The sequence below is a fragment of the Scaptodrosophila lebanonensis genome, unplaced genomic scaffold (assembly GCF_003285725.1).
Source record: "Scaptodrosophila lebanonensis strain 11010-0011.00,11010-0021.00 unplaced genomic scaffold, SlebRS2 tig00001415-arrow-pilon, whole genome shotgun sequence".
In the NCBI taxonomy this organism is placed as follows: domain Eukaryota; kingdom Metazoa; phylum Arthropoda; class Insecta; order Diptera; family Drosophilidae; genus Scaptodrosophila; species Scaptodrosophila lebanonensis.
Genome location: NW_022060742.1, coordinates 10958769 through 10976581, shown reverse-complemented (window position 1 = coordinate 10976581; position 17813 = coordinate 10958769). Strand labels below are relative to the sequence as shown.

The 17813-nt window shown below is 35.0% G+C and overlaps 1 protein-coding gene and 1 non-coding gene across 2 annotated transcripts in view; both read right to left on the bottom strand.

The window, feature by feature from the left end:
* The window catches only part of LOC115632575 (frizzled), a 159200-nt gene that overhangs the window by 135198 nt on the left and 6189 nt on the right, over positions 1–17813 (bottom strand). The window lies entirely within an intron of this gene.
* Trnai-aau lies at positions 16250–16323 on the bottom strand. Its single transcript has one exon. It is a non-coding gene; the product is annotated as a tRNA-Ile (tRNA).

Here is a 17813-nt window from a genome sequence, read left to right as displayed (position 1 = left end):
TGCATACTATACTATATATACGGGTATAGTTGATTGTGTGTTTGGCATGTTGTCGGCATGGCTCACAGATTTTTACGACAGTTTTTACTCTCGCAACCTGCGAACCGCATACCCCCCCAGATACTCCCTTTGACTCACCCATGTACTATCTTGTTATTCAATTAAAGTGCAGGCAGTCGAGATCTTTTGGTTTTAATTGCATGAAAAATTGGTTTCCAAGGCTTGTTTGTACATGCATGTTTGAATGTGCATGTGAGCTTGAAACTAGGGCCTGCCTAATTGATTGCCAGGCTCTGGCAAATTGATAGAAATTTTTCAACAAGTGGTTTGTGGCTTGAGGTGAAACGGAAAACGATGGTTAGAGCTTTTAGGATAGCTGAGGCCTGACAGCTCGTAAAAAAAATGCTTGAACTATAAATTTTACCATTCCTGCATGCAGCTTAAAAGGTCTGTAAGGAATGGCTCACACAGATAATTGGCGCATTAGTTTTTCATTCGAGCATGCATGTAAAAATAAAATATAAAAAAGTCTCACATCAATGATATATTTGAAAAGATTTCAATGCGACGGAAAGAACTTGAAACGATATGTGATACTTTTTTCTTGAGAAAATATGAGATCTTTGGTAGCGATCAATTATATTTGTGAACTCATGACAGTGACTAACGAGAAAGAATTTCCTAGCCTTCCTTTTTTTTCAATTTTTTAACAAAAAAGTGTGGTTAAGTATTTCTACTTGTAGTTTCTCACATTAAGAAATAACCTCCAATGTTAATAGCTTCCATCAGATTTGAAATAATTTTGACAAAATAAAAATAAGAGTGCTAATTGAAAAGGAAATATTTTACTTAAAAAAATATGGCTTGAGATTTTGACGGGTTTTTGTGCTTCTGAAATAGTTATGAGATTTTTAAAATGAAACTTCTTCTCAATGAAACTTGCTCAATGTTGAGCAAAAAAAATTAAGTAAAAACTTCATTGAAGTTTGGGAAAAATGGCGTTGAAACTGAATAGACTCCAGACTTAGGAGAATCCATCGAGAATATTGATTCAGAATTACTTAATGTTTTGATATAAACTGGCTCTATTTATTTTTAGCTATACATCAAGGAATACTGAACTTTTTACCTTTTACTTTTTAAATTACTTTGTAATTCTCTTAAACCAATCCATTGGCGTTGATTTGCTATTTGTTTGTTTCGAAACCAGACTATTTTAAATACAAGTCTGTTTAGGGACTGAGCGTAGGGTGCTAAAAACAATATACTTGTAAGAATGGAAAAAGTGTTCAAAAGAGGTTTTGGCAGTAAAAATTATAAAGAATATTAATTTGATTTTAGGTTTAACATATGTACAGGTTGATCTAATAATTGTGGGAAGATAAATTGAAACAGAATAGTTGTAACTATAATTTAAAGCTTATTTGACCTCTGCTTTCCCATTGAATTGAAATTATCTCCATCTATATTATAGTTAATTTGTGTAGTTAAATGATGTAACAATCTAATGCTGAAATTTAATGCTGTAAACAGTTGTAAATGGCTATTAATAAAAACAATTTACAGAATCGAGTGCTTGCAATTTTTCAATCAACAAATAATTCAAAGAAGTCCACTTTGAATAGTAAAAATATAAACGTTTAGCCATTTGTATTTATTTGAAAGCTTCAAAAAGCAGCAATAATCGAAATCGTCTCAATAAAAACCATTTTCAGTTACTTACTAGTAATTGAGTTTAGCAGAATACCTATTATTTGAATTAAATACCTTCGGACTTTTACTTGTAGCCCTTCACAATACCTCTGACTTAAGCTTTCAACCGAAAAATAAAAATAAAATAAAGTAAAAATAAAAGATGCCTGAGCTCTTGCAGCCAACATTTTTGACCCTATTAGGCAAGTTTACACACACACATGAAATACATTCCCACACACACACACACACACAAGGTATAAAATGGCAGAGTCAGCATTTTTGTGTGCTTCGTAATGTTGATTTCGTTTACCCAACCCACATAAACTTAACACAATTTAGTCACGATTTCCCGCACGAAAATTCATCAACATGCAAAGCTCAATTTCTCGATTGCCGTTAACAAAAATTGTGCCTGATAAGAAGCGTTTAGCCAAAAACATGCGCCAAATTACAGCAAATTTCTCACTGTAATGTGAGAGTCACAAACAAACAAACACACACACACACACAGACACACACACATGCACGCCCACTGAGACAAACTACTTTTTATGGCAGGCGCATAAATCAAGAGCATAGAGTTGCCATCCAGCCATCACAGCAAACACCGCCACCGCCACCACCACCAGCACCGCTACAACCATAACCACCACTAGACTAAAGCGCTCCGGCACGCTCGAAAATTGCATGCCACCGTCAGCGACAGAGCAGCGGGAAAGCGGGAAAGCGACAATCGAACTACGCACAGGCAAAATTCATGGTCTAACCTATTTTGGCATGTCACGCAAATCTGGATATTAGAACAACAACAACAACAACAAGAAGAAGAACAACAACGACGAAAACAAAAACAACGGCAGGCACAAAAACAATTTTCACTTGTCAAAAAGGAAATTTTATTGACGTAATGCGAGCGCCACAAAAGCCGCCCGACCACCTATACACAGACGCTGCCAACGACCAATCAACCATAATCACAAACTACATTTGGCTCTCCAAAAACATAAATTCCAACGGGAGGACGGCTGGGAGAGCCACAAATCACGTTATCGCGTGATTTGTCATTTGGCAAAACGCGTGCGAGCAGACGCCATTGGACGCCAAAGAGTTAGAGCTGGACAACAATTGATGGCACGATCCATGGTTTCGATGTTTCAGAAAAGCAAACATAAGTGACAAATTAATGGGATTTCCGATACTAATTTTGATTTGTAAGAACATTTTCGTTAAAGATTCGTCAAGGAAAAACTATCGTGTAATTAGACGAGCTTCGCTAAACACACACTTATTTGTATAAAGAAATTAAAAACTGGCTTTTATGTTATGATTAGGGAAGCAGGAGGCCATTTCCAACCATACATAATAACCAACATTAACTTTTAGTTTTATATATACACATAAATTTGTATTTGTATTTTTTATTTAAGATTGGTCCTAGATTGGACAATTATTACTTGTATATCTTATGAAAACTTTGACATTTTTGTAATCGTGCTCTTCTTGTCATGATGGTTGTTGCGGCGTGATTCGATCCGAGTACCTACTTAAGGAACGAAATCACAATTGTGAAATTCCTGCTAGCTCAATGAGCTATGTCAATAATTTTTATTTCGATTTTTAATATGTAAGAGTATTTACAAAAATGCATCAATATTGATGAACGAATTTAAATAAACCAGTCGAATAAGCTCTGTTATCATAAGCTAACAAACTATTTTTAGCCATTAATAGTTAACTACTTGTATATTAACAAAACTTTGCTTCAAATAAACACAGAAGACAGGTTGAAATACTATAAATACAATATTTAAGAAATTTTTCTCGGTGTACACAACAGAAAGCATATTTCGAAACGCTGGCCACGTTATTCTCATAATTTCTTACAAAACCTACATTGCATCATTGATATTTCCCGAAAATCATCGATCATTGGCTTGCATCGAAAATATCGATGGCCACAAATACAATATTCAAGACAATTTTCTCAGTGTACACAACAGAAACTTATTTCGAGACGCTGGTCACATTATTTCTAACATCCTTAAACTATTTATTAACTTATTTCATTTCATTTCAAAAACTACAAAACATCAATTGATATTTTCTGAAAAACATCGATCATTGGCTTGCATCGAAAATATCGATGGCCACAAACATCGATTGTCCGCAAGCTCCACAAAGATTCGCGCTGCCAAAGCGTGGCAAGGCGCAGGCTTTCGCACTTTGTGCAATTAACGACGTAATTAAATCTGAGCTCATGTCAAATGCACAAAAGCTTTATGGCATTCAACGATTATCAAGAGAGCCAGTCAAAGCGAAAGTGACAAAGCAAGAGATGCTTCAATGAGCTGAGAGCAGCTGCGGAGAAAGAAGCAAAAATGACAGCGGCAGGTGGCTGTCTGGCTGGCTGCCCACAATGCGGCCTTGGTCAGAGAGAGGGAGATAGAGATAGAAGGAGAGAGAGTATGGTCTGCAAGCAAACTTCAAAGCGTTGACACTCGCGGAGTTAGAGGCCTGCACGAATGCATCCAAGAGCCGCTTAGAGGCATACATAGAAACGTGATAACTAAGTATGAAGGATAGTTTCATGAGCGCATTCATCGTTTCCTTTAATAGGCAGTTCTGAGTGACACTAATTACTTAATTGTGCAATTAGAGTCAAACAATAGAATTTCCCATAGGATTGCATAGCCGACGGCAGATAGAAGCACATTTTTCTAGTGCTTGATAATGCTATACATCTAACTATAAAAATTAAACAATGTTAACTTTTAGACAAAAACTTTTTACATGTGTATATACAAATATTACTCATACTAATAGTCTATTGATATTAATCATACTATTCGTCTATTAATATTACGCAAAAGTCCGTGGTTCAATTAAAATACGTACTTAATAATTAATATAGTTATTTACAACTTTTAAATATTCATGCCGTGTTAAGGAACATACTTTAAACCCCAGACCAAATTATTTCATCGTTCGAAGCAATCCGTTCGCTTTTTTTCAAAAAACATTCGCTCTGAAGCTGCACTGCTGCTCGGAACGCTTTCATTTTCTGATGATTTGTGAAACGCTTCCATAATTACTGTAAGCTTTTACAAATAATCTGAAATAAATCGCATGAAGCTGACCACTGCACTCAAGGCAAAAAAGAAACGAATGCAGCCATGCAGACCTCTAATGTGGGGAGCACTCGCATGATTCCTTCCTACTCGCACTCTCTCCCACTTTACCGCTTGGCCTGACTTTGTTTTAGTGCCCACGCGCACCCCCCACCAGTTTTCCAGTACTCTACATATGCAAGCCATGTATGTTGTTTGCTTAAAGCTGTCATGATTTACAGTTATGACAATTTTAAGTTGGTTCATTAGTGAAGTCGCCGTTGCCAGCCATGTGCGTGAGTGTTTGCGTGAGTGAGCGTGCGTGTGTGTGCGTGTGTATCTGTGTGTGTGCCTGCGTTATGATTGAAGATGATTACAAATGTCTTGTTATGGCAGTTTCTGCATATTTCCTAACCATTTGTAGTCGTGTCCCCAGCAAAATGGTTTCAATGTCTATCTGAGCTGCTGCGCCTAATTAATAGCCACTGTCAGGCGTTTTGAGTTAGAGCATCCGACAGTTTGAGTCGCTACAGTTTAATGATTACCCAACTATTTATCTGAGATCCAGAGTCGGAATAATGGATGGCGGTGGTGAGGTTTTAAATGCTGGCGTGCTCAGATAATTGAATGGTTTTAATTAACCGCTTCAGTTGCCGTTCCAAAGCATTTTACTATGAATTATTATACACATGATACGAGGCACGAGATGTGATATAACGCTGAAAATATTAACTGAACTTGATGCTTTGACTAAATTATGACAAGCCTGATACTTATGTTAGCTACAAAACCAATAGAATTGATTGAGTGAAAAATGAAAAGAAAGAAGAAATGAAAAGGTGAAAAATTAAAAGCAATTCTAATTATAAATTAAGCTAGAACTCAGTGAACTTCGTCAATACTTTTAATGAACTGGAAGTTAATTATAAAGGTGGTCGGACATCGATAAATTGTCTTGAGGTAAAGTTAAATATTTTGTTGTAGGCTCAGCTTTATCATTACACAAAATTTTTGTCCCGAAACAATAAACGTTATTAGCTTCAAATATATCATCATATTATCATATAATTATCATATTATCTATTTTTGAACATACTATATGTAAGAAATCTTTTAAATATTTCAATTTCAACAGAAAACTATGAAATACTTTACAGAAAATTTCTTACTTATAATCGGATTGTTGTTCAAGGTACGTTTTACTTATTATTTTGGGAATTGTTCCGTTCTATTAAATATCAATCATTTTAATGGTTTCTGGAGATACGTACTCCTTCCGCGATGCGTTATCTGAGCAGAGTTGTTAGGAACAGAAACACCGATCCATTTCCCTTTTTGCAGTGGTTATATTATTTTAGTTTGAAGATCGACTCTTCTTGATCAGACCTAACCGGCGTTATAGTTTAATAATGATATAAGTACATTACTATTGAAAACTGACATGCGAACTTTTACTATCTTCTTTAGAAATTGTCTTGAGACTTAAAACCTAGATTTTCCCCCTTAGCAAAAAAATTAAATAACAAAATCGTTGAATATCTTCTTCCGAACCGTGGAATCCACTCTCAGTTTATGCCAATGAAGGCAACATATATAGGGAATTTATCTCCACCACTCACTGGAAACTAACAAATCAAACTTATGTCGTTTGTTTCCGGCCTTTTGTTTGGAGTTCGTTTCGAAAATCGTCTTACCAGCTGCCGGAGTCGTATCGTTTCCTTACTTAACACTAAACCTTTTCATAACTTCTTTATTAACTTGCTACCAGGGCCTACACACACACACACACACTACCACGGCGACTCACACACACTCACACATATAGAGACATGTAAACCAGACTTAGCATAAAATTTATGATTTGCCTTTGCCTTCCCATTTTCTGACAGCGCATGCGCCGCGGCGACATCGATTCGTGTTATACTTTCGACAGCTTAAACGGGTTTGGAGCCTCCGCTCCTTCATCGAATGGACTTTGAAGCTGCCTGCCAATAACAACAACAGCAACAGCAACGAGGACAGCAACAGCAACAACTCACGAGCTGCAACTCGTTTGCAGTTGTGGCCAATTTTGAGCGGTTGTTGGTTTTAATTAAGCTGCCTTTTATAGTCGTCGTACCTATTTCAATGCTTCCAGTCCCATTCAGTCCCGAGTGAGGTGTTAAATGGCGGGAACGTGGACTCCGGTCCGCCACTAGCAACTTCATTTTATATATTTTGTATATTTACTGCAGCTTCATACATACATAAAGAAACAACAACAAATTTCCATAGCTCCTTTTATTGAGCTCGTTTAACAACTCCCCGTGGGCTCATCTGTGCACCACCACATACCACCCCCTTTGGGCCACCCACGCACCGGTCTATAAAATATATAAGCCATTTACTGGTATCCTCCCCGCCCACTTCCCATAGATGCAGCCCCGTCGCCAACAACTTATTTCGACCACACTGTGTTGCTGCTTAATGCTGTTCCTCTTGCTACCTCGTCTTCTTCTTCTTCTTCTTATTGGTTTTTGTCTTCTTCTTCTTTTATTTGGTCGTCGTCGTCTTCTTCCTCTTGTTATTTATCGGCATACATAAAATATGCGAGTTTATTGCTCGACGGCCTACTTAATATGTCAGTCAGTGGAGTCGAAGGGTTTTGTGGGACACGCTCCAAAAAGGTTTCTTTTAACAAAAAAAAAACTTTTTTTTCTGAGGGGTAGTTAGGGGGAGGCCTTTAGCAAGCAGGTCGACATGTTTGCAGTTGTCTGCGCCTAAAAGTGCAATGCCTATTGCCGCCTGTGTTGTTCTTGTTGTTAGTTTTGTAGTTTCTGTTGTTGGCTTTGCTTTGAGCCCCAGACAATGGGCATTATAAATTCATCAGACAGCGTTGACATACATACAAACAAACAAATACGCACACATATACATATATATACACATACATAGGTACTGCATAATGTATCAAGGAGCCTTTGGTTACAAAATGGCGCAGCGCTTAGCAAACAATAGAACAAACAACAACAACACAAAACACAAGAATGAAACACTACGAACATGTACATACATGTATGGAGATTCGACTTTGAGATACCTTTCATCCCAACTCTAACATATCCATTCCAATTTAATTAAATTTACCAAAACAATTCTATTATGAAATTTAAACAAACAGTTCATAGACAGGCGTGTTGGCTCGACTTTGGGATGCCTTTTCAGATAATTTATCATAAAAATACCATAAACCCGGACTCGAAATATTAACAGCGTTTCCAAAAGGGGATCACACTATTTTGATTCAATTATGATATTTTAAAAGATGATTATGATATTTGTACTATATGTGAGAGTTATATATATATAAAGTTATTCAAATATAAGTTTGCAATATGTAAGACTAATTTAAAAATATCAATCCATTTATTACAAGAGCAACCTTACGATAAATTTAGAATGTAGGTTTTAAATTTTTCTAAAATCTATTCGATTTGCAGAGACAATTCGAAAATTATTTGCGAAAAAACTAAGAAACTATTGTTCCTATATTACAATAACAATACAGGAAATAATATTTTGTTAAAATTTTGTGAGTAACCAACAATTGAAATATTAAATCCCAAAAACATAAAATTTTAGATTATTAATAATAGTAGCTTGCGAAAATATTTAAAGAACAAATATGTTCCTTTCAGAACAAATGTTCAGTATATGAAGTCATCATCTTATTAGACACATTTGTTAATCCAGAAAGGTATTTTTAATAACTAATAATATCAATTAATAGTAGGTTATGATTAGCAAAACAACATATTTCAACATATTACTCCTGCTTATCTCAAAGTCTACAGTCCAAAAGATTAATTATTTTCCATTCTTTTCTTATGGTACTTATAATATTAGATTCGTTATTACGTTATTAGTTTTCTATGAGTATGACAAGCATTGTTGTAAAATCGAAACACCCTTTCACCTCGTTTGGGAGTAAAGGGTATAAAAAAGGATGCGGCTCGACAACGGAGCCACTGTTTTGCGGTTGACATTTGTTTTTGTTTGTTGCTAGTATTGCTGTTGTTATTCTTGTTTACTGTCTGTGTTGGTGTTGTTGCTGCTGTTTTTGTTGCTGTTGCATTGTTGGTGCTATTGTTGTTGCTGCATTGTTCTGTTGCCTTTGTGCGGATTGTAGCTTTGTTTTTAATTGTGTCAAAATGGTGGGCGCTTTTCTAGGTGGATTGCACAAGTATGGGGCTGTCTGAAGTGGCAGAGAAGTGGCTAAAAAGAGCACTGCGGATAGGTGCAAATAATGGACGCTGTTGAACCTTTAATTCACACTCTTATAAAAGAAAATAAGTGCAAAAGGGAAGCTGCGGGCAATCAAAAGCAAAACTAATTGAAAATCCATCTAGTCTCAGCAGATCTCTTACTAGAAAGGGATGTGTCTTCAACAAAGTTTGTATTAAATAACAATATTTAAAATGATAATTAATTAATTAACAATTAATAAATATACCGACATTTCAAAAAATATTTAAATGGAATTTTAAATGTTTTGCATACAAATGTTTTTTACAATCTTTCTAAGATTAATATATACAAGTGTTGTTCGTTAATAAAATAAAGAGATGTTGCAATAATCAATAATTTGAAAGGAAAACATTTGAAAATTGTAACAATATATTTTATATTAATTAAAAATCCTATACGTAGTACACAAGTATATTGTTAAATTAGCTAAAGTTTTTTATTTATTTTCAACAAAGTTGGCATCTCTGAATAATTAGTTGGCAGTCCTTAAACAAAAAGAGAACCAGTGTCTTAGGAAACAACGAGCAATACTCGTATAAGGCAAACAAAAGTAAAAATGTAAAATAAATAAATTAAATGAAAAGCACACGAAATAATAATAGTTTTGATATGAAAACGTAAATGAATAAAGTCGTTGTGAAACTCATTGAAGAGCAGTAGAGCCGGATTCATACCTACAAGGTATGCAAGAAAATAAATGATCCTTCGATGCAGAAATAACAATGTATAATTCCAATCTTAGCGTTATAATAATCTTTACTATTTATACAAGCGTGGTCTGCTTTAAAGAATTAGAGCAATAATGAGACTTATTATGTCGATTCCGTTTTTGGTTCTCAACTCACTTATTTAAATAATGGGGGCTGTCATAGCTCAACGAGCTAACAGGAATCCCGCAAAGTGAGTTCGATCCTTAGTACATATATGATTCGGTTCGAATCACGGTGCTACTATAATCGCATAAAGCATGATTTAAAAGATTACTTGCAGTTTTAAAAATCCCATATCTATAAATGTCAAACTGTCGTGTTATGGCCAAATCTGCATAATAACAACAACAAAAAACTTATTGGAAATATATCTAATGCCTACTGAGCTTAATTGCTTTCAAGGCTGGCCGGACCTGTCTTTAACATAAGTGTGGTGCTGTAATAATTTGTCAACTTGCTTAACAGATTTAACAAGTAAAGCATTTTAATCTAAGATGCTACATACAGTGAAAACTCCCTTAATGGACACCTCTTTTATCCGGACACTCTCCTCGGCGGACACTTTTTCTAAAACATTCGATCGGTGTATAAAGTATTTAAGTATCCCCTTACTGCTTACTGTATATATTGCAGTATTGATAACCAATCTAAAATTCATCGGCATAATCAAAATGGATAATGCTTTCGCATGGGACTAGCCTAAGTCGACTACCGATCAACACAATCTGGCCCAAAACCAAACCCAGATCCATTGCTAAGCTGCCTGAATTAAAAGTAATGGCTTGAAATATACAGATATTATACGGTTCAGATCTAACCATATAAAAACTTAAATCAATGTCTTCCCACACCATATAGAAGTAATTAAAAAATATTTATTAACTGTTAATTATTGTTTCTATTTTTAATGTTTTCCCACCGTAAATATTTGGACTTTATTTACAGTTATATGCATTTTTAATGAACGCCACAAAAACGACGCTTTGCAATGCAGCTTCATAGCTTAACAGCTATGCGTGCTATGTTTGTTTAAAGGCCGACAATTTTAACACACTGCAACAATTTACGAACGCTTGTCAAACAACCAACTAAATAGCCAGTTACAAAAAGTGGTTGTTTAAAAGCCGCCAAACTGTTGTGGCGCGCCATTTGGCCACTTCGGTCAGATATTTACGCTAAATTTGACATAAGAGGCTGGTAGGTAGGTAGAGGTGTCAACTGAATTCGGGGTGCGGTCGATATACCAGTACTATGTATATGCATGTTTTTTTTGGTTTTTTTTTACTATTTTGTGCTGTTCAGTTATTACAAAATACGATGCATTTTGTATATTTGTGGCCGACGCGTGGACAGCCATTAAATACATGTAATTAAATATTTAACTGTCCGCTGTTAGGCAAAAGTCAAAACAACTGCCATAATCGGGGACGAGGCACTGATGGTGTGATTCGAGTGCGGGTTTTAGGAGTGAAGATTTTGAAAGGCGCCGCACAGTGGAATTTATTTAATGGCATCGAAAGAATTTTTCGGAATGCGTAGTTTAACGATTCGGGTTTTAATATCTATTAACTATAATACATGTGAGATGGTATAGAGGCATAGTGAGAAATGGTTTAAATGACACCAGTTGGCAGGACTGGCAGAGACAAAGCATCGAGTAGTCGTCAAGTAGCATCGTTCTTAATTCTAAATTGTAGCATTGAATTGTACTTTTTGATTAATTTGTTGTTTAAGGAGCTATGCAAGACTTTTATTTAAGCCAGCTAGTATTTAATATAAATAAACAATATAGTGTCTAAAAAAATACAAAACATTAATTAAATAACATATGACGGGTGCAGAGAATAGAGAATATCTTAATGTAAAACCTTAAATCTCTAGCAAGTTTTAAAGTGTCTTCACACCGTTCAAAAGTTGCTGGAAATAAAATTGTATATTTAGAGTCAGCGTTTTTCAACACTTAACACTAACTTCTTAAATTATAGAGAATCTTTAAGCCATTTTAATAAAAACTTAGTAAACTATAAAAGTCTAAAGTACTTAGTTTGAAAGTGCCTTCAAGTATAAACATTTTAGTTCTCTCTGGCATCTTAACCCTATTCTTATTTACAAAATTCTCAGTTTTTACATTTTTTAATCTTTTTATTTAATTCTTGGGACTTTAAAATTATAGAAAAAATCAACATATAACCTTTTCCTACATATGTTTCAACTAAGCTTCAAGTAGTTTTCTTTGTAATCGCAAAACATGGATTAAATCAAACTTTGGTACAAATTTTTTTATAATAATTGTATACAACGAGCTAAAAGGAATCTTATAAAGTGAGTTCGTTTCTTGAGTACGACTCGGTTCGAATTACGGCGCTACTATCATCACGTAAATCGTTAATTCAAAATTGCTTGCAGTTTTAATAATTCTCTAAGAGTGGTCTCATATCCAATAAATGTCACTCTGTCATATTATGGCCTAATCTGCAGCAAAAAAATAATATTATTTGCATTTTGTTAAAAAAGTTACTATTTATAAAGGTTGTTCTTTTGGAGTTTTTAGTTTGTGTCCAATTGGATTTTGATGCTTAAAGAACATATATTTTCTTGAGATGGGCAGATAATTTATACACCAACAAAATATTTAATTATAAATATTGATGTTGTTTGAAAAAATTCAATTCTTAAAATTCAATTGAATTCAAGAAAAGTGTGTGGCAATTGTTGGGTCGCCTGTCTGACCATAGCCCGAGTAGGAATACGAATTTTTCAACGGCCTTACTTTTTCAATTCTGTTAGCACGAAGCGCCCACGCCTTGAACGACTTTTTAAGCAGCTTGTCGCCAGCGAGTTGTGATTGTGAAATGTGTGGCAACCACAGTTGTCAGTCAGTCAGTCAGTCAGTCAGTCAGCCAGTCCATAAGTCGGCTCAGTTAGTCTGTTTTAAATCTGCGTAGGTAAACTCTGAGCTGACAAAAAACTGTTTTCGTCACTTAAATTAGCTTTTAAAAAAATTAAAGGAACGCTCAGAGTTTCATTTTCAACTTCAGAGCTGGAGATTGTTGTTGTTGTTGTTTTTGTTGGCACTGTTGTTGGAGATTGTTGTTGCTGTTGCCGCCTTAGGACAGGGAACAACACGAAGGCGTGTAAAACAAAACGTTGACACTTTTTGCCACTGTCCCGCACCACCCCCTCAACCCCCCCACCAACTACCAATCCACTAGCAAGGCTCTCTGGCGAACAGCTACTCAGCAGCCACCCTCATTGTTATCGCCAACATTCAGTTGGCAAGCGCAAAAACTGTTGGCCATTTTAGCCCTTGGCTATTTTTATGGATTTACAAGGATTTAATGCAAGTCCTCATATACGAGTGTATGGGTATCTGTGTGTTAGTCTCTCTCACTATAAGTGCGTTTGTGCGTGTGTGTGTGTGTGTGTGTGTTTGCGTTATTCGTGCTGCTTGTTTGATATGTGCGTGGTGTGAATGTGTGTGTCTCTATGTGTGTGGATGTGTGTGTGTGTGTGCTTAAGTAGCCGGAAGTTTTGTTGTTATTGGCAAATTAATTGAGTTGAAAACGCTTTGTTGCTGTTTTCGTTGGCCGCTACTGGCCGTGGAAAAATAAATAAATAATCGTCATCAGCTTAACAGTTATTGGTTATAAATTGAACAATTCGAGCGTAAAATATAAAGTGGATTATAGTTTTAATGGTCTGGCCAGTCGCCCGACTTACGCACATACTCTCGTTTATGACCGGGAGGCCAAGGACACATAAGGATATCAGATAAATTAAGCCGATTGGCCAGCCACTCTCAATCTCTTGCGTTCAATATGGACAGACATACATATATGTACAAGTATACATAGTAGTGGGGATATAGTGAGCTTTGTCTTTGGTGTGGCCGATGAGTGTTCAATGTGTCGAGGCGATAATACATTTGTGGGGGTTGTGGGAGCTATCGAGCCAGAGCTTCCTCGAGGCTTTAGGCAGAGCTTAGCTATGACAGATATGCGACTTGAACGACTGAGTCGCATTACATGGCTTGCTGATACGCATTTCCCCAGATATGTGAATATCAGCATAAAGCTGAGTAGTATTTGGGGAGAAATTAAACACTGAGGTGAGCAAAAATAGATACATAATTGGAATATTAAATGTTTTTTATAATGGGATTCTTTTTTCACTTTAATTACACTTTTATTCTAATATTTAAAATTAAACTTATAGCTAAATACAAATACATACAACTTAAGCTAGCAGTTTAGTCTTATTTACCATTTTACATTTCTAATTTATAGATTTACTGTTGGCAAGCTCAATGGGGTCTGAGCTCTTCAGCCTCCTTCTTATAATGGGAAATTGGGAATTGAATTCGGTTTTCAAACTTCAAAATGAATACACTTTAGAGAAAATTCTATAATTTTATTCAAGGTTTAACATTTATTTCCCAATTTAAGCTTTTCGGCTTAAGAATGTTACACAAAATCGCTGCAATTATATTTATTTTTTTTTTGTAACAATTATGAATTTTGCATCAGTTTTTCTCTGCAATTATAATATTGTTTAAACAAATTATCTATTCGAATGCATTTTGTCTACTTATGCGTATTAATTGAATTTACATATCGCTTTTGTTTGTTGTTTCATGCCAGTTTAATTTATTTACCTAATCTTTTATAATGCGCTTGCAGCAAACTGTCAAGTCATAAATTATTAATAATAAATGTATTTCAAATTATTTGCAACTCTTTGTTCAACTTTTGTCAATCCTTTCATACTTGTATATGTTTGTATGTACATAGTAGAGTGTCGTCCACAAAAATCAGAAATCAATTACCCAACCTTCTGTTTTTGTTTTGGGGAATGCCCAAAAGCCTTTCACATTAAATGTCCTCTAGCCATCATTTTGTTCAAAAATACTTTAAACATGTGCGGAGCCTTCAGGCACAGCAACTGAATCCTTCTAAGAGAAACACACATACATCTATGTACACATACATTTATTATGAACAGGCAGCCGAGCTAATCCACAAAAGGATAATTTACAATACAAAAACCGAATGTAACCGCAAAATGCGAAAAGGGCTTAAGGCAACGTCGACGAAATGTAGCAGAAAAGGGACAATCAATTACAGGACAAGGTTTCTGCGGTTGCACAATTAAAAAGCCCCCAGCCAAAAATCTTCTATACAGCCATCAATTGAGGCGGACCTGATAGATGAAGAGCTCTGAGACGGCGGCTGTCGGCTGTCGGTTGTCGCTTGTCGGTTGTCGGTGTCGACTAAATGCGTCAAAAGCGCTTTAAATGAGGCTTTTAATGGTTTTACGATTTTCTATGCAACCAACCAACTAGGCAGTTCAGCAAACACACAAACAAACATCCAGCTGGCAGGCAGGCTGGCAGGCAGGCGCCTCCAAGTCCTTATAAATGAGTGGGACTACATGGAAAGCAAATTCATTGTATGGGCCAGAGAAGGGCGCTCTTTGATTAATTCATTTCTAGTAGCTAGTAGCTAGTAGTCAGTGGGCGTGGTTAAGGTGCAGGGCGTTAGTCTACACATGTAGACAGGAATTTGTGGCTCGTCGAAAACTTTCTAAGCACGTATTGACGGGATATGGGGTATGCGGCTTGGAAGGTTGATTGCTGTTGTTATTTGTGCTTTTTGGTAATATGGCAAGTGCAGATTTATCAGTTCTTGTGGCCGGGTATTAGTCAATGACAAAGCACAGGATTAATCAGTGTGCAAGCCACAATACATTATATAAGTACATATATGGAATTATATATGAATCACTGGATTCTGATTGTAATGAAGAAATATTAAAGAGGAGCGCTTACATTATCTGCAAACATTCTTAAAATGTGTTTAATATTTAAGCTAACAAAATATTTATTGTTACTAATTATTTATTTGGTCTTTTAATATTTAAAATATAAATTGTGATACTTGAGGTGTTGGGAAGATGGTGGACAGATTTTTGAACTAAAGGTGGACTGATTGAGGACTGATGGAAAATTGTTTGATCGAGATTATGTGAAGAAGTTTGTTTGTCTTAGCCTTTACTAAGTAGTTTATTTGTAAACTGATTTTGCATAATCAGCTAGGCTAGCAAAAAATAAAAAATTATAAAAATTCGTATTTTAATAAAATCTTCAATCAATGCTGTGCTGAGGTCGTACTGCTGGTGGACTGATTGATACAGATTATGAAAGTAGCTTGTCTTAGTTTATTTTTAAACTATTATATTTAGTATTTGTCGTCAGACAAGCATGGGCAACTAAGGCTCTTGGCTCACCCATAAAAGAAGCTTTAAATAATACGATTTAAAAAATCTCATAATATGTATTAGTAGAAACAAGTTGGCTACAAATGCTGCTTCATTTGAATTCATATTTTAATAAAATCTACTATAAAAAGATGAATTATTTATTATGTTAATGAAATAAAATACAAATATGATTGGCCCATGAGGGGATCGAACCCGCGACCTTCGCGTTATTAGCACGACGCTCTAACCAACTGAGCTAATGGGCCAGTTGATGAACCGATCCGACTATTATATTTATTCCTTTTTTTTTTTTGATAAGGTGGAAAATATTAAACAACATATATTCAAGTTATTATTTAAATTGATATGCTGACTGAGATTGTTGATCAAGAACTTAGCTTTTTCAGTGCTGAAGTAGCGGGGTGGAGTACTTTCAATTAAAACATAAGTGCTTGTTGTTCAAAATAATGCATTAATTAATATTCTACTTAAAGTTGTTACTGTTCAGATGAAAGATTAAATATAATATATGTAAATGAAACTTTTTAAAAGAGTCGAATTTTTCAATATTGATGTACAAAATTACTTTTTTTCAGATGTTCCAATAACTTATTAATAGAACGTGTCACTAATCTATTCTATTTTGAATTATACGTGTAGTTGCTTCAATTTAGAAACATTCGATTTATTATTTTTACCAGAAAATTTGAAGATAAAAATGTATCAGTTCACCCTTGATTAATTATTAGTTTTGTTGTAATTATTAGTTTTAGTAAAATTTTGTTTTTTGGAAACATTTTTTCAGAAAATCAATCATTTTTCTGCTTTTATACCCTGTACTTGAAGGTCCGACTGTTTGTCCGTATGAACAGCGATAACTTGTAAGGTATAATAGCTAGGAACACTAAACTTGGTAAAAAAAACTCGTCTTATCCATACGCAGAACAAGTTTATTAGAAACTATATATAGGATCATTATTTTATATAGCTGCCATAGAAACGTTCGGGCAAAAAATTGATCTCAGTAGCATAGCTTTTGTGCTTATGAAGATGGTATATAAGTTTTGTATATTGTCTTATGATATTTCGAAGTTAAGCCCAAATCGGTGCACTTTTTCCTAAAACTTTCATTGGAACAATTGGTGCAGAATTCATTCTTAGTACCATCACCTTTTTTGTTTTTGAAGATATTTTGCGTCAGTTTGGCATTCATAAATTGTTTATAGTGTCTCACAATAATCTAAAGTTTCATCAAAATCGGTGCGTTTTATCATTAAGTTGCCATAGGAACTACTCGGCCAGAAATCAATCAGAGTATCAACAGCTTTTTGCAAATTATCTTAAGCAAATTTTTTGCGGTTTTTATAGCTTGCCACAAACATATATTAAAATCGTTGAGCTATACGAGTATATATATATATTTATAGCTACCAGAGAAAAGATAGCGATGAGAACAAAGTTTATCAATTAAATGATTGAAGCAGGGGAGAAGGCTGGGAACAGGGTGTTCCAGACTCGGACTGGTCCGCCATAACGTTCTACTCCTTACATATAATATTTTATTATATAAAAGAATATAATATTGTTCTCAAGAATATTATTCTCAAGATTTCGCTATATTTTTCTATAGTACATAGAGTAAAGAAGCATTTCAAAATACTTTACAAATTACAACGCAAATAAACATTGGCATGGTTTATATTTAAAGAAGTACATATATGGAGTTTAAAAATATTTTATTTGCAAGCAAATTTAC